This window comes from Nelumbo nucifera, chromosome 1 (genome assembly GCF_055504915.1).
Source record: "Nelumbo nucifera cultivar China Antique chromosome 1, China Antique-T2T, whole genome shotgun sequence".
Lineage (NCBI taxonomy): Eukaryota > Viridiplantae > Streptophyta > Magnoliopsida > Proteales > Nelumbonaceae > Nelumbo > Nelumbo nucifera.
The window spans coordinates 141,080,104-141,099,118 of NC_142649.1; the positions used below are offsets into that span (position 1 = coordinate 141,080,104).

General features: G+C 37.4%; 1 pseudogene; it reads left to right on the top strand.

The window, feature by feature from the left end:
* Positions 1-3,886: 3,886 nt before the first annotated feature.
* Positions 3,887-8,977, top strand: LOC148803908 (uncharacterized; annotated as a pseudogene).
* Positions 8,978-19,015: the final 10,038 nt, after the last annotated feature.

Here is a 19,015-nt window from a genome sequence, read left to right on the forward strand (position 1 = left end):
TTAAATTTATTTTCCATAATTTCAATAATACATTGAAATTGTGGATTATTTGTATATTTGGCAAAACAATCACTAATTACCATTAATTGATACAGTAAATTACAACTAGTTGGATAATAAATTCCAAATAATTCATTTGTTGCATCATAAAAATGTTTTAAAAAATCTCTTATACAGATTGTCATTTCCCAATCTTCCTCAAATATCATATCATTAGGCATTTTTGAATTATAAAAATCAGAAAGAATTTGTTTATGAGATATACAACTTAACATAACATAGGTAGAATTCCACCTATGCTTTACATCTAATATAAAATGTTTATATTTTAAACCATAATTTGGCATAAATATTTAAATTCTTGTTTTCTTACCCATGAAGTTTTTATATATATAATACAATTTCTAATTTTTGAAATATGATTTGAAATAATATTCAAGGCACCTTGAATACATAAATTTAAGATGTGACATGTACATCTAATATGAAATAATTTACCATTTAAGCATGGTTTTAATTGAGATTTAAAAATATTTATTGTAGAATCATTATTGCTAGCATTATCAAAACTAATTGATCCATAAGTGCAAAGTATTTAAAATACTTGCGGCAATAGTTGGGCCTCTATGTGGCCATTCAAGCCTAGTAAAACTTAAATTTCTTTTATTCAAAAGCCACTTTTCATCAATGAAATGGCCGATAACACAAATATAACTAATATTAAATTTGGATGTCCTAACATCAAAAGTAATTGCAACTTTAGAATTAAAATTTGCTAACAATGAAATTAAATTTTGTTTATATGAATAAAAAATTTTTAAAGCATCAGTTCCTATAGCATTCCTAGAAACTTTTTATATTGTGGGTTTACAGAACTACGCAACTATTTTTCTATCTTTGGATCTTTAGCTAACATAAATGGTTGTTTTGCATGTACAATATACATAGCAAGTTCTTGTCTCATTTTTTCTTATGAATATCTAAAAGTACCAAAACTAGTCCCCCTCCCAATCTGTGTTTGAGTTATTTCTCTCCCTTCATCTTCCTCTTGCTCATGCGTGAGCAGATGTTTGCTCAAATGACCCATACCACCCTTGCTACAATAACTAAAGTCTTTCCTACATTTTTAGCAAATGACCCTTTTCCCCTTCCCCTCAATATCCTCTACTTTGAAAACTTTCCAAAATGGGCTACTCAGCTTAGAAGCCCTCCTTTTTTCCCTAGTATCACTACTACCGGTGGTGAAAGTTCCACTTCCATCTTCATCAAACACATCGGCATTAGTGTTAATACTAATACTATCGTGGTGCGATTGATTGAATGTCATCCATGGTGAACATGTTGGGGAATCAGTTTTGAGCAAGACCAACCATTTTTTTTAATTCTAAAAGGATAAAAATTAATCTAATTCGACTTACCCGGATTGCCGGTTCAAAATTCCAACTTAATTTCAACGGCTGAAGCCTTTCAACGTTCAAGCCTCCCGAATTGAGATACTTGAGCTGGTTGAGCAAGCCTTCTTCTTGTTGAAAGTCAAAACTTCGATAAAGTTGAGACTTGAGAATTGGATAATGCAAAATCAAACAATCAACTAATCAGAATTTCTCAGATTGCAAATAATTGAGAATGTATGAGTATGAGAGAGAGAGAGAATTAAGAGAATTGTTGAATTGATGTGATGAGAATGGCGGAGGATACGGCTATTTATAGGAATTGAACATAATTCAATTGCCCAAAATACCGAAAAAACTATCTGTTATTTAGTTGTTGGGAGGGGTATTTTGGTCATTATAAAGTTACTTATAACTTTACTCTAGATCATTTTTTCAACCCCCCATAAGTAAAATACAGAAATACCCCCTAATATGGTTGTTTATTGATGAGACTTAGAAGAACCTTATTTTGTCCCCTTAATTTCATCCTTTTACACTACTTTAGCACTTAAATGCACTCATTACTCTTGTATTTCGATTCAGGGCAATAAAGAAGGCAATTGGAAGGAAACAGACCAATTCGGGTGATTTTGCACAGTTTCAGCGACAGTTAGTGATCGGGGCCTAACTCACAATTCCAGATGCCGAATTGGGCAATTCAAGAAGCATTAGAAAGAAGAAAGAAAGGCCCACAACTTTACTGTTTTGGGTATTGACTGATTCGGCCCGCATTGAGTAAGAAACCGGGCCCGAAGTCGGAGCAAGTTCGCAATCAGGCCCATTTAACAGTTGAAGCCCAACTCGCAGAAGAACCTGGAAGCAGCCCAAGTAGCAGAGAAGCCCAACTCAGATACAAGTCTAGAGTCCTAATTCGAATGTAATCTCCCAAGAGGGAGAGAGTCTTATTAGATCTAAACTTTGAATATAATCCTATAAGGATAAGAAGGTTGGGGATTAGATAAGAGATATGATAGGATTAGTTCAAAGAAGATCAAGACTCCCTAAAGATAAGATGATCTCCTAGAAGGAGTTGGAAAATAGCCCTCTCCTTTGGCTATATAAAGAGGGGGGCGAACCAGCTCTAGCATCACTCATTCCAAGATCCAAGAGATCATCAAGAAGCCAAGAAGCTCAAGAAAGCAGTTCGGCTATGGAGAAGAAGGGCATGGAGATTGCGCAGATCATGAGTAGCTAAGCTTCTTTTTTCTGGTTCAAGGGGGGAGGTTCGATTGTGGCATTGTGAGGTTCTGTAGTTAATTTATTTTCTTGCTTTTTAATTCAAGTATTCATTGATTCTTATAAATATTTTTATTGGATGTTGATGTTAATTAGTTTGACAAACTAAATTAATGTTGATTTTCCTACTGCTATCCATGATTTCGATGATCCGTAATTGTCATGAATAATGGTGCAAGTAGCAATTAGGTTGATATCTTTTTGGATCAATTGTTCGTGATAGCCTTTGACCAATGTTTTAACATGATTCAATCTAAAGGAATCGATGGAACAAGATTCAGTAATTGCAGCTATCCCAATTATTGTTATTCTGGTTTAACTGTTTTCACAAATCTTAATGCTATCACTGTTTAACATGGAATGCTATCGTACCCAGTTGAGTGGTGATAAGTGTTGATCGAATGCTTGGTTTGGTCAACTGAATTAGGAAAACACAAGGTTTATTATGGCTATCCTAATAAATCTAAGGTTAAATGCTTGAATTGCGAGAATGCTGAAGTGTACCTAGGATCGATGGCCAATCGATTCAACCCGAACCCTTGAACCAGAATTCGGTGAGACTGATTCTCTTGTTTGTTTAGTTTGTTATTCTTTTAATTTTAGTTATTTAATTTTCCCACACAATTACTTTACCCATTCGGCTAAGAGATTATTGATTTGCTCCCTGTGGGATTCGACCTAGAACCACTTTTACTGCAAATATTTTATTGTGGGACTAGTACTAATTTTGAGGGCTTTGACAACCCATCAAAATTTTGGCACCGTTGCCGGGGAGCAACGTTAATTTCTTAGCTATTACCTTCTTTTTGTTAACCTTCCTGTTTTATGACTCGTGCTTTTCAACGAGGTGAACTCGAGTACAACCCCGAAATTGAGAGGACCACCCGTCGTTTAAGGAAGGAGGCTAAGCAAAGGAAGGATCGTTCACCTAAAAGGGTGAACTCAGATCTCGATCTACCCACTTGTGATTTTCCCATCTTTGAAAAAGTAGAAAGAATGGCTGACAAAGAGAGGACATTAAGGGAGTTGGCTACACCAATTATGAATCAACAGCCCTTATGCATCACATACCCCACTCTTGAGGTAGCCTTTGAACTCAAATCTGGTTTGAGCAAAGGAAGGAGGCTAAGCAAAGGAATGATCGTTCACCTAAAAGGGTGAACTCAGATCTCGATCTACCCACTTGTGATTTTCCCATCTTCGAAAAAGTAGAAAGAATGGCTGATAGAGAGAGGACATTAATGGAGTTGGCTGCACCAATTATGAATCAACAGCCCTTATGCATCACATACCCCATTCTTGAGGTAGCCTTTGAACTCAAATCTGATTTGATTCAATTATTGCCTTTGTTTCATGGTTTCCAAGGTGAGGACCCTCACAAACATCTAAAGGAATTTCATGTCGTCTGTTCAAGCATGAAACCCCACGGTATGACCGAGGACCAGGTAAAACTCATAGCCTTTCCATTTACTTTAAGAGATAAAGCAAATGATTGGTTGTATATTCTCCCTCCCGGTTCAGTACACACATGGGATGAAAATGAATAGGATATTTTTAGATAAATATTTTTCTGCGTCCCGGGCTGCAAATATAAGAAAAGAAATATGTGGAGTTCGGCAGCTTAGTGGTGAGACATTATATGAATATTGGGAAAGGTTTAAGCAACTTGTTGCTAGTTGTCCCCACCACCAAATTCCTGAACAATTGTTAATCCAATACTTCTATGAAGGGCTTCAGCCCATGGATAGAAGTATGATCGATGCAGCCAGTGGAGGAGCTCTAGTGAACAAGACACCTGAAGCGGCCAGGGAATTAATCTCCAATATGGCCGAAAATTCTCAGCAAATTGGTACAAGGACAGAAGGTACCATTAGAAGGGTTAACGAGGTAAGCCATGCAAATTTAGAAAACCAGATTTCTGATCTAACTGCTTTGGTTAAGCAGCTCACAGCAGGACAGTTACAAACTGCCAGGGTGTGTGGTATCTGTTCGATCCCTGGACATCCTACGGACATGTGTCCATCACTACAAGATGGCCCAATGTAGCAAGTCAATGCCGTGGGAGGATTCCCGGGCCAGCCTCAACGAAAGTATGATCCTTACTCCAATCATTACAATCCGGGGTGGAGAGATCATCCAAACTTTAGCTACGGGACCCAAGGAGAACAGCAGAAATATCAGCCCCAATTTTTCAGTCGACAGCCCCAGTTTTCAACACCCATCACAGCGCAAGGCCAACCCCCGAAACTACCCTCACAAGAAACGAGAGCTAGCATTCAGAATTTGGGGAACCAAATTAGCCAACTTGCCACTTCCATCAGCAAGTTGGAGGTGCAGAACTCCGAGAAACTACCCTCACAAACGGTAGTTAATCTGAAAGAGAATGCTAGTGCGGTAGTGTTGAGAAGCGGAAGAGAGTTGCAGTCCCAACCAAGTTCACCATCGAAGGCAGCCAAGGAAGAGGAAGGACAAGGGTCAAACAATAGCCCCATTGAGGTAAAATTGGACCCCCCTCTCCCTAAGGTTACTAATGTTGTACCTCCTTTTCCTAGCAGGTTGGCAAATTCAAAGAAAGAGGAATATGAACAAGAAGTGTTAGAAACCTTCAGGAAGGTGGAGATCAACATTCCCTTGCTAGATGCAATAAAACAAATCCCTAAATATGCAAAATTTTTGAAAGAGTTATGCACTAACAAGAGGAGGCTGCGAATTCATGAAAAGGTAAGAGTGGGAGAGAACGTTTCAGCCGTGATCAAGAGGACCCTACCAGAAAAGCGTGCTGATCCAGGTATGTTTACCCTACCCTATGTGATTGGCAATAAACGAATCGAGCGTGCCATGCTGGACTTAGGTGCATCTATTAATGTCATGCCATACTCGATTTACTGTGCATTGAGACTAGGTCCTTTAAAAGAGACTAGAGTTGTTATTCAATTGGCTGATCGTTCTAATGCATACCCAGAAGGGATTGTTGAGGATGTATTAGTGCAAGTTAACGATTTGATCTTTCCAGCTGATTTTTACATCCTGAAGATGGAAGAAGACACAGCCACGAGTTCAGCCCCACTTCTATTAGGTCAGCCATTCATGAAAGCGGCCAAGACCAAAATAGATGTGGATGAGGGTACCCTCTCCGTCGAGTTTGATGGAGAGCATAAAATTTAATATTTTTGATGCAATGAAATATCCTAGTGAGTGTCATTCGATTTGCTCTATTGATACTATCGATTCGATTGTGCAGGAGGACATGGATGATGAGGTAGAATATAAGGCACAATCGGACAGGGAGGAGGAGATCGATGCATCCTATGATACTCCGGAACCTGAACAGGAGGTAAGTACTTCTAATGTTAAATCGAAGGTTTCTCACACAAGGCTGTTGCCCTCTGTTTTGCAGGCTCCGGAGCTGGAACTAAAGACCCTACCTGATCACCTAAAATATGCCTACTTAGGCGAAAAGGAGACACTGCCTATGATCATTGAAAAAGGATTGATTGAGGAACAAGAGGAGAGGCTCATTAAAGTCCTAAAGGACCATAAGGAGGCGATTGGCTGGACCCTAGCCGACATAAAAGGGGACAGCCCCTCAATTTGCATGCATAGGATCCTTTTGGAAGATGATGCCAAACCGGTTAGAGAACCACAAAGGAAACTCAATCTGGTAATGAAAGAGGTAGTAATGAAAGAGGTGCTTAAACTGTTAGATGAAGGGATAATTTATCCAATTTCAGACAACAAATGGCTAAGTCCTATTCATGTTGTGCCTAAGAAAACTAGGATGACTGTAGTAAAAAATAAAAATAATGAACTAATTCCCATGAGGGTACAAGGTGGCTGGCAAATGGTAATAGATTTTCGAAAACTCAACTTGGCCACTCGAAATGACCATTTTCCCCTACCCTTCATTGATCAGATGCTAGAGAGGCTGACAGGTAAGGCTTTCTTCTATTTTCTCGATGGATTCTCCGGGTATTATCAGATTGTTATTGTGCAGGAGGACCAAGAGAAAACGACATTCACTTGTCCATTCAGCACCTTCGCCTACAGACGAATGCCCTTTGGTTTGTGTAATGCTCCGAGCACTTTTCAAAGATGCATGATGAGCATATTTTCTGATTTTATTGAAAAATGCATTGAAGTGTTCATGGATGATTTTACGGTTTATGGTGATTCGTTTGATGATTGTTTGAATAGTTTAAGTAAAATTCTGAATAGGTGTGTGGAAACAAATCTTGTCTTAAACTATGAAAAATTTCATTTTATGGTGAAGGAGGGTATTGTGTTGGGACATGTAGTTTCAGCCAGAGGAATAGAAGTCGACAAGGCAAAAATTGATTTGATTGTGAGTTTACCTTACCCTACAAATGTTAGGGAGGTTCGTTCTTTTCTTGGACATGCAGGCTTTTATCGTAGGTTCATCAAAGATTTTTCAAAAATTGCCCTGCCATTGTCCAGTTTGCTGCAAAAAGATGTGCCTTTCGATTTTGATGATGAGTGCAAGGAAGCTTTTAACAAGCTTAAAAATTTATTAACCATTGCACCCATCATTCAACCACCCAATTGGAACTTGCCCTTTGAGATCATGACAGATGCAAGCAATTATGCAGTAGGGGCTGTTCTAGGGCAGCGAATAAATGGGAAGAGCCATGTCATTCACTATGCTTCCAAAACGTTGAATGCTGCACAGAGCAATTACACAACCACTGAAAAACGAGCTATTAGCTATTATGTTTGCTTTAGACAAATTTAGGTTATATTTGCTTGGCTCTAAAGTGATCGTTTTTTCTGACCATGCAGCTTTGAGATACCTACTAGCAAAGGAGTCGAAACCGAGGCTGATAAAGTGGATACTCTTGCTCCAAGAGTTCGATCTAGAAATCAAGGATCGAAGGGGAGCTGAAAATTCGGTGGCTGATCACCTAAGTAGGTTGGTGAAAGACGAGGACCCCTCTCCCATTTGTGAGTTGTTTCCTGATGAGCAGTTGTTCCACATGAGAGGTATGACTCCATGGTATGCTGACATTGTGAATTACTTGGTCACGGGAATTTTGCCTAATGACCTTAGCAGATCCATAAAAAATAAAATCAGGTATGAGGCGAAATATTATGTATGGGACGAACCCTACCTATGGAAATTTTGTTCTGACCAAATGATTAGGAGATGTGTCCCTGAGGAGGAGCAGATGTCGATTCTAAGGTTTTGTCATAATTATGCTTGTGGGGGCCATTTTGGGCCAAAGAGGACTGCTCGAAAAGTCTTGGATAGTGGGCTGTATTGGGCCACTCTATTTAGAGATGCCTACTTGTTTTGTAAAAACTATGAAAGATGTCAACAAATAGGTACACTATCTCGCAGGAATGAGATGCCCCAAACCCCCATTCTTATATGTGAAATATTTGATGTTTGGGGCATTGATTTCATGAGAACCTTTCCCCCCTCTTGTGGTTTCTCTTACATACTTTTGGCAGTCGATTATGTCTCAAAATGGGTGGAAGCCAAAGCCACCAAAACTGATGATTCTAAATGTGTTATAGGGTTAATAAAGTCTAACATCTTCAGTAGGTTTGGCATTCCTCGAGCCATCATAAGCGATCAAGGGACCCATTTTTGCAATAGAACAGTTGAAGCCTTGTTGAGAAGATATGGGGTGCATCACTGAATTGCCACTGCTTATCATCCCCAGACTAACGGGCAAGCTGAAATTTCCAATAGAGAGGTAAAGTCCATCTTGGAAAAGACGGTGAATCCAGGAAGGAAGGATTGGAACCTACGTCTAGATGATGCTCTCTAGGCATATCGGACAGCTTACAAGACCCCAATAGGTATGTCCCCTTACAGGTTAATTTTTAGCAAATCTTGCCACTTGCCGATGGAAATTGAACATGGGGCTTATGGGGCCATCAAGCAATGCAACATGAATATGGAAGAAGCAGGGAAGGAAAGGAAGCTCCAGTTACAAGAGCTGGAAGAGTTGAGGTTAGAGGCATACGAGAATTCAAGAATCTACAAAGAAAAGACCAAATCGTTCCATGACAATGCACTCTTAAGAAAACAATTTAAAATTGAACAAAAGGTCTTATTGTATAATTCTCGACTTCAACTCATGCCAGGTAAGCTGCGTTCCAGGTGGATGGGTCCGTTTACTATGACTAATGTTTTTCCCTATGGTGTAGTAGAGATCAAAAGTCTCGACACAGGTAAGATTTTCAAGGTGAATGGACATCGATTGAAGTTGTTCCATGAGGATGCAAATGTCCCCTCTACGGTAGACATCTCGTTGGACATTCCACGGTATTCATTGGATTAAAAGAGCAAAAATAGGACGTCGAGCATAACGACGTTAAACAATTGCGCTTCTAGGAGGCAACCCATTATGTTTAGTTAATTTTGTTATTTTGTTTGGTTTTGACTTTTTGTGTTTAGCAGGAACCCAACAAGACAAATAGGGAAGTACCCCCAAATCCTTCTACTTTATGCATAATCACATACATTGGGGACAATGTATAACTTAAGTGTGGGGGGGATTAGGGAAATCTGATGAAAATTTTGAAAGAATGGTAGGATCCATCCAATGGATGCCATAAAGGTTGCGGAATGGGTGGGCGAATTTCAAAAAAAAATTTCCTACCTTCTCCCAACTGGGAATCATATTCCCTAAATTTAGAATATAATATTCAAGGATCCTACTTGAACCATAATCAAACCAGATCTGCACCCAAAAATAAATGGGTGGAATATACCTGATCCGGAGAAGCAGTATCTCCCAAAGTTGGTGTTCACGCCCAAAGAATGCTCCAAGATCCGTTCCTGCTGAAGATGACACAGCTGTCGATGGAACAGAACCAGCAGGGTGCGTCCTACACACTGGATCCTTCACAAGAATCCTCTAGAAGTACTAAACACTGAATCTTTTCCAGTCTTTCTTGCAAGACTGATGTCAAGAACAGAATTCTTGACTTTCTTTTCTACAAAGATCTAATCTTGAAAAAGCAGATGGCGGCGGCAGGAGGAGAACTCCAAAAACAAAAAGGCTGAACTGCTTTTCTCTTTTTCTGGAGAGTATGAGATCTGATCTCAATTCGCAGGAACCTTTCTTGCGATTTTTCTTGGTTCGAAATCTGTTGTTTTTCTCTCTGTTGGTTAGTTTTTCTCCTCCTTTCTTCTTGATTAAGAAACCTCCTTTTTAGGAGTTATCCCAATCCAAATCAGTATTTGGATAGGGGATAATCTTAATCCTTTCTGCAGATAGAGTCAGCTTACTCCTGATCTTATCAGGAGGTTACCAGATTCAAATCTAACTTGAATTTGGTCTCTAAGAGTGGATAAGGCTAAAGCCCCAATCCTTTTACTAACTTCAATCTCAAATTCGCCCCATGGATGGGTGATCATATCAGCCCACCTCGAAATGGGCTTTTGGCCCATTAAGTGTTCAGTGTCTAATTACTTTCCAATCTGCTGCCCAGTTGGGCTTCTTTGTATGGCGTGGGACCCAAGCATTGATCTACACACCAGCCACATGGGTTCGGCCCAGCCTTTGATACAAGGCCCAGCCGAATTCACTGAAAAACTCAATGAACCCCTTGAGTCCATCATATGGACCCTATGGGCCCAACACTTACATTAAGTGGTCCCTGGGCCAAGCCATCTTATAAAAGCCCAGGGACTGTGGGCAGGTACAAGATTAGCCCATCAGGTATTATCCTAAATGGTCTTACACTTAACCTCTCAGCCCTTAATGATCAAGCACTGCCCGACAAGAGAGGACCTCTCCCTCGGCTGCAAGGAACAGTGCCGCACTTCCCTCTCACATGGATCCCGGGAATTAAAACCATTTGCAAACATTTTGAAACCGTACATATATATAAATATATTAATTTTGCAAAACAAAATTCCAACGATTGAAATCAACTGCCGGCAGTTTGGTTTCCATCAAAGAGAGTGCATTCCCGATCATTACCCTTTGTCCGACAAAGTGGCTGATTCTGTCACTATGACCACCCACTCAGATGAATTCTCACACTGCCCCAACATACCCAGGTTTTGATCCCCGCTAAGGATCTCACTGATTGGTATATCAAAGACAGCCTGATCCAGCACCTAGTGAAGTGTCATAATTGAGTCTAGGGGTCAGGTGTAACTTTCCAGTTTTGCCCATCTATCTTCATGGTCCAGGGCAAGACTGGAAATCTGGTCCGGTTCAAGGATTCAAGTAATCCCATACCACATGTGCCTCGGGTCTTACCCTGATGGCTGAGACAGGCCATCCCAACACTTGGTGGCACACCAACATCAGCCTTAGCAGGATAAATCTCCCCAGACTTATCCAATGGCTGTGAACATTTAAAACTAACAAGAATCTCTATAAATGTCTAGTTTTAGGGTTTTACACAGAATTAAACCAAACAACATGAATCAAACATGCACTTTATTTATTTCCACTAAATAACAAGTACATCAAATCAGATTGAAGCTAAGGGCATACATAAACTGTCTAACAAATTTGGGATACCTTACCTTCTTGAAATTTTTTTGCTCCCTGGAAACTTATCCTTGAACGATTTCAACTTATCAAGAATCATGTGCTTAGGCTGAATAGATAAGATAGGATGCAAGCATGACTAACTGAGTCTGTCTTGGCTACATATGGTACCTCATGATTTTAATCGATCAATTGGCAAGATGCATAAGGGTTTGATTGATTTTCACATAATTATCCGTCAAACATGGGTTGATTATTCTAGAACTTGCTGTGTTAGGCATATAGAGACCACGATCAATGAATTCATGGATCAGATGGTGAAACCTTGTGATTCTTGGAAAAAAAAAAAGGCGTTTGAAAATAAAATCGTAACAAGTGTGAGATGGAGCATAAAATGCACTCACATCTAGAAATGAAAGCAAGTGTGAGATGGAGCATAAAATGCACTCACATCTTGAAAAGAAGGCAAGGGTGAGATGGAGCATAAAATGCACTCACCCTAGAACCCCAACCCCATTCTCACCTTCAGACCCTAGGAATTCACACAAAGTGGTGGAGATGTGATACATAGCAAGCTTATGGCAATAAGTACACCTTGTTTTGATTCAAAGAAAAGTAATTGCATCTGGCTGAATTGGTTTGTTAAAAGCAATGAGCACCCGTGCAGTCCAAGGAGTTTCAGCCCTGGAAGGCTTGTCTCCTTGACTATCGATTTAACTTGGGACCATGAGGAATGGTGATTTGCGATCACTCTAGGACAAGAAAAAGGGGAAAAAGAGATGAAAAGGGAAAGGTTACCAAGTCTAGACTAAAGCATGCAATGAACCAGACCTCAAGTAGAGAAAAAGAAAGATTGAAAATTAGTAGTTGATTTCTTTTGTGTTACTTGAGTTTTTGCCTTGCCCGAGGACGGGCAAAGTTTAAGTGTGGGGGGATTTGATGAGACTTAGAAGAACCTTATTTTGTCCCCTTAATTTCATCCTTTTACACTACTTTAGCACTTAAATGCACTCATTACTCTTGTACATCGATTCAGGGCAATAAAGAAGGCAATTGGAAGGAAACAGGCCAATTCGGGTGATTTTGCATAGTTTCGGCGACAGTCAGTGATCGGGGCCTAACTCACAATTCCAAATGCCGAATTGGGCAATTCAAGAAGCATTAGAAAGAATAAAGAAAGGCCCACAACTTTACTGTTTTGGGTTTTGACTGATTCGACCCGCATCGAGTACGAAACCGGGCCCGAAGTCGGAGCAAGTTCGCAGCTAGGCCCATTTAACAGCTGAAGCCCAACTCGCAGAAGAACCTGGAAGCAGCCCAAATAGCAGAGAAGCCCAACTCGGATACAAGTCTAGAGTCCTAATTCGAATGTAATCTCCCAAGAGGGAGAGAATCTTATTAGATCTAAACTTTGAATATAATCCTATAAGGATAAGAAGGTTGGGGATTAGATAAGAGATAAGATAGGATTAGTTCAAAGAAGATCAAGACTCCCTAAAGATAAGATGATCTCCTAGAAGGAGTTGGAAAATAGCCCTCTCCTTTGGCTATATAAAGAGGGGGGCGAACCAGCTCTAGCATCACTCATTCCAAGATCCAAGAGATCATCAAGAGGCCAAGAAGCTCAAGAAAGCAGTTCAGCTATGGAGAAGAAGGGCATGGAGATTGCGCAGATCATGAGTAGCTAAGCTTCTTTTTTTCTGGTTCAAGGGGGGAGGTTCGATTGTGTCATTGTGAGGTTCTGTAGTTAATTTATTTTCTTGCTTTTTAATTCAAGTATTCATTGATTTTTGTGCATATTTTTATTGGATGTTGATGTTAATTAGTTTGACAAATTGAATTAATGTTGATTTTCCTACTGCTATCCATGATTTCGATGATCCGTAATTGTCACGAATAATGGTGCAAGTAGCAATTAAGTTGATATCTTTTTGGGTCAATTGTTCGTGACAGTCTTTGACCAATGTTTTAACATGATTCAATCTAAAGGAATCGATGGAACAAGATTCAGTAATTGCAGCTATCTCAATTATTGTTATTCTGGTTTAACTGTTTTCACAAATCTTAATGCTATCACTGTTTAACATGGAATGTTATCGTACCCAGTTGAGTGGTGATAAGTGTTGATCGAATGCTGGGTTTGGTCAACTGAATTAGGAAAACACAAGGTTTATTATGGCTATCCTAATAAATCTAAGGTTAAATGCTTGAATTGCGAGAATGCTGAAGTGTACTTAGGATCAATGGCCAATCGATTCAACCCGAACCCATGAACCAGAATTCGGTAAGACTGATTTTCTCTTGTTTGTTTAGTTTGTTATTCTTTTAATTTTAGTTATTTAATTTTCCCACACAATTACTTTACCCATTCGACTAAGAGATTATTGATTTGCTCCCTGTGGGATTCGACCTAAAACCACTTTTACTGCAAATATTTTATTGTGGGACTAATACTAATTTTGAGGGCTTCGACAAACCCGTCATTTATAGTTGTTGAAAAGGTAATTCTGTAAACCCCCCCCCCCCTAAAAAGCTGAAACTAGCTATTGGGCCCCTTTGGGAGGGGGCCTAACGGCTATATTCCCGGGTGGGCCGAGTGCGGCTTGTTACGGGCCTGGCGGGCTGTGCTTTGTGCGGTGCCACGGGCTGGGCCATGCTGGCACACAGGCTGCGGGTGGCACGACACCTGCTATCATACCGTGTCGTACCGGCCTATGGGCCTCGAACCCCCGACCCAGCACGACATGGAACTTCGTGCCGGACCTGACACTGCCCGTTAGCCATCGTGTCGTGCCATGCTAGGCCGGTCCAAAATCGTGCCAGGCCATAGGCAGCCTGACCCAATTTACACCTCTACTGGTGATGGAATGGATAAGGCTGCATTTGGCATTCCTTATTTTAAGGAATTATCTCCTTTTTTAGTTAAAATGCCTCTATCAATGCTGCAATAAGGGGAGAAGTCTTTAAAATAAGGAATGCCAAATGTAGCTACTACGGTAAAGTTTTCACTCCAGAGATATCCAACCTTCATCAACTAGTTTGATAACTAAAACAAACTACATCCCTGGAGAGTCCGGAGACTCTGACGGGTGTTTCAATCAATACAATCCCAATTCCCAAAGGTGATCAAAATGATCATGTTAGGTATAAAAATCACACAACACATGATAGGTGGAAGTCAGCTTAGGTGAGCCAAGTAGGGTGTCAATGGACCGGTTTTGAATTGCATTCGTCAAAACCAAAATCAATTTGGGCGGACTGGGTGGACCAACAAGATATATTGAATTGGACCAGTCCAGACTTAATATGGTCCAAAGAATTTATTGGATTGGACTAGACCTAATTCATCCATAATGAATTTATATTAGATTGGGTTGGATTGAGCCAATATCTGGTCCATTGATAGAAAATAGAAATATAGATGTAAATGGACCAAGTTTGAGTTAGAACAAATCTAAATTAAAACAAATTTGAACATATTGGACAGTCTAGACATTGAATTTAACCAGTCCAAAATGGTCAAAATATTCATTGGATTGGATTGGACCTGGTCCATTTGTAATGGATTCACATTGGGCTGGATCAGATTGGACCAAATCCAATCCAATTGACAACCCTAGAGCCAAGCCAGGTTTAGGGCAGGCCCCACCCTAGACCAACCCTACAACCTGGCTTCTCAGCAAGTCAGAATGAGGACCAAGCCAACTTGAGATAGCTTGAGCTGGATGGCCCAAAGCCCAGATAAATCTAAATCCAACTACTACCTAAAGCCTATGTCCAAGAATGCAAGGTTATGGTCGGACTTCAAGGCCAAAGCATCTGAGTCAGATCCTACACTACCAAGGCCAAAGCCACTTTGTACAGGCCGCATGCGGGTCATGTCGTGTCGGTCCAACACGACCTGATTTACACCTCTACTTGAACTCGTGCAATACTGGGGACTAGGTGGGGAAATTCGATGATTCCCCATCCTTGATGAGGAGTGGGGTGCCTTGCCCCTAAACTAGCCTGACATTGAGTAGTTGCCTTGCCTTGAACTCGCCTAACACTGCGGACAAAGCGGGGATGGGGTACAGACGTAGAGTATCTTGACTATGGGGTAGGGATAAGGACAGGGATGGGGTACCCCCCCTAAACCCGCCTCGTTGTCATTCCTATATAATTATTAATTATTAGGGAAATTAATAAAAATGTTAACTTTTTAATTATTTTTATTTATTTAAAGTTAATCAAAATTTTACTTAAAAATAATAACAATTATTAAAATTACTACAAATTATTAACAAAACTAAATTTATTAAAAAATATTTGTTTATATTAAATTAGCAATAATTATTTTATGTAAATCAACATTAAATGAGAAATACAATTATTAAAATTTTAGATATTAATAATAACTTTGAATAATTTTAGTTAATTAACAATAAATTTTGATTGTTAATTTAATATTAATTAATATTAAATAAAATTATTAAATCTTTTAGATTTTCCCTACATTGCACAGGTCCCCATAGTCAAGACACTCTTCCTCATCCCCACCCCGTCTCCAATGTCAAGCGGGTTCAACGCAAGGCACCCCACTCCTCATCAAGGATGGGGAATCCTCGAATTTGCCTCCCCCATCTTTAGTATTGGGCAAGTTCAACTAGATGTGTAAATTGGGTCGTGTTGGGTCGAGCCTTGGGCCAAGCTAGGCTACGGATTGAGCCAAGCTATGAGAGGTCCATTTTTACAAAAATTGAAAAAGATGCTTAAATTTTTATTTCATTTGATTTTTTATGTATACAATTGTTTATATATACAATTAGACCTATTCATGGGCTAGGTCCCCTCTTTCAATTCATTTGAATACTTTTAGTTAATTAACAACAAATTTTGATTATTAATTAATAATTAATAATATTATTAAATCTTTCAGATTTTCCCGTGCATTGCAGGGTCTCCGCTAGGTCTAGCTAAGATATGCACCATGCCCATACATTATCAGGGATAATCTGATCCAAAGTCTAATTGGGTATCAATCTTTGGAGTCCAATGATGTCTTTAGCGGATAGGGCCCAAGCTAAACAATCCCTAATAAGCTCAACTTGGAAGTTATATGCATATATGGTAAATATTATTAGATAATATTTAAATAACAAATTTTATATATCTATATATATATATATATGTGTGTGTGTGTGTGTGTGTGTGTTATATTTTTTATACTAGACTATAAGTAAATAAAAATTTTAATTCGTAAAAAATCATAGTTTTATAATTAATATGGGCCTCTTTATCAACAGAAAATGTGCAAGCCCTATCCCGAGCCTACCTCGACTGTCAAGACTAGATCTTGAGCTCGAGCCCAGCCCTTACATAAAGCCTGAAGCCCGATCTATACACAAATTGTCTTATTTTCAGTATACTTTTATAAACTAATATTATATTAATTTAGTATTAGTTTAATAAATTAATAAACTAATTTATATTTCTTAATAGTAAATTGATATTTATTAATCATTTTGGAAGCATATATATATATTATTTATTATTTATTATATCACATAAGTACCTTTTTATATATGTAATAGTATCGGGCTAGGCTTATTTGAGAACGCCCGAGCTCAAGCCCACGAGCCTAAAATTTAGTCCAAGCCTGAAAAATAACAGGTCATGTCCGGCCGAGTCGTCGGGGTACTTGGCCCATGAATAGGGCTAATTGTATATATAAACAATTGTATACATTAAAAATTATATGAAATAAAAATTTAAACATCTTTTTCAACTTTTTTAAAAATGGACCTTTCATAGCTTGGCCCGGTCTATAGCCTAGGTTGGCCCAAGGCTTGGCCTAGCACGACCCAATTTACACCTCTACTTGAACCTGCCAATACCGGGGACGGGGCGGGGAAATTCAAGGAATCCCCATCCTTGATGAGGAGTGGGGTGCCTTGCCCTTGAACTTGCTCACAACATTGAGGAGTGGTTGCCTTGCCTTGAACCCGCCTTACATTGGGGACAAGGTGGGGATAGGGTAGAGTGTCTTGACTATGGGGTAGGGATAGGGGTGGTGTGCCCCACCTTGAACCCACCCCGTTGTCATTCCTATATAATTGTTAATTATTAGTGAAATTAATAGAAATGTTAGATTTTGTAATTATTGTTATTTATTTAAAGTTAATTAAAATTTCATTTAAAAGTAATAAAAATAATAACAATTATTAAAATTACTATAAATTATTAATAAAACTAAATTTATTAAAAAATATTTGTTCATATTAAATTAAGAATAATTATTTTCTATAAATCAACATTAAATGAAAATACAATTATTAAAATTTTAGATATTAACAATAACTTTGAATACTTTTAGTTTATTAACAACATATTTTGATTATTAATTCAATATGAATTAATAGTAAATAAAATTATTAAATCTTTCATATTTTCCCATGCATCCCACGGGGCCCCCGCTATATATATATATATGTTTAGACATGGAATAACAAATAAAAAAATTCAAAAAAAGTAGAAAATTTCTACACTACTTTGTTTTAGAGAGAGAGAAAGAGAGAGAGTGTATACACACACACACACATAAACAAAGAGAGAGAGAATAGATTGATTGATTGAAAATTTTCTAATAAATAACAAAACAAAAAAATATTTATACATAAATATAGAAAATATGTTTATAACAAAAAATAAATTAAATATAAATTTTCTGAGAGTTATTAATAATAAATATCAATTTTCTGAGAGTTATTCTCTAGAATTATTAATCGATATATGTGAAATAATGTTTTTATTATTAGTAAATAAATTATTTCAACGATTATCATATTTTCTAATATCTATTAAAACTTTTGTTTGAAAATTATTACCAATGTTTGTTATTTGAATGCTTCACTACCTATAAATTATTTAATCTATTTTTCATTATTTCAATAATATTTAAAAAATTAATTTATTATATTTTATATTATTTTTATTATCAAATATTATTTAATCTATTATAATTATTTTTGTGTTTTTGATATATTTTTTGAGGTTATTTCATAATTTGTTTATTTAATCTAGTTTATTTGTTTTGAAATATTATTTAAAATATAATTTAGTTATAATCCCCCCCCACCCCCCCCCCGTGAATTAGGCATCATTCCCCCTAACACTAGCCCAAACAATATGATGAAGTTATGAATTCTGAGGTGGAGTGGATCATAAAAAATCCAAAGTAATATCACTATTTAGTTATTTCAATATTATTTATTTATTGAATTTCATAATCCATAAAATTATAAATTATACTATTATTACATAATTTTGTAAAATATAAAACTGTTATTAATTCGACTATTATGAAATTTATTATAACAATTTTCTACTTTTAATAAAATTTTTAATTTTATTACATAATTTCATTATTTAAATTTTACATAATATTAAATATTTTTATTTATAATAATTAGTTATTGTAATTTTTAGATAATATTGTTTCAATTTTAAATTTTCATTATTTGAATAATATTTAAATTGGATAATTTGTAAAATTATAATTTATTTTTTTAGTACACAATTTCATTATGAATTTCATAAAAAGTATAAAATTATTAATAATATGAATATTATTAAATTAATGACATTTTTTTTATGTTTTTAATAATATTTTAAATTTATTACATATTTTATTATCATATTTAAATAATAATTAAATTTTTTACTTCAAACTTTCTTTTGAATGATATAGAGATGAAAAGTGCGGGTGAGGATAAATAGGAATTAGAGATAATTTAGGAGAGAAATTCTACTAAATTAGAGATAATTTAGGAGATAAACAGGAATTCTAGATAATTTATGAGAAAGTGGGGGTAGTGGTGTCACTTC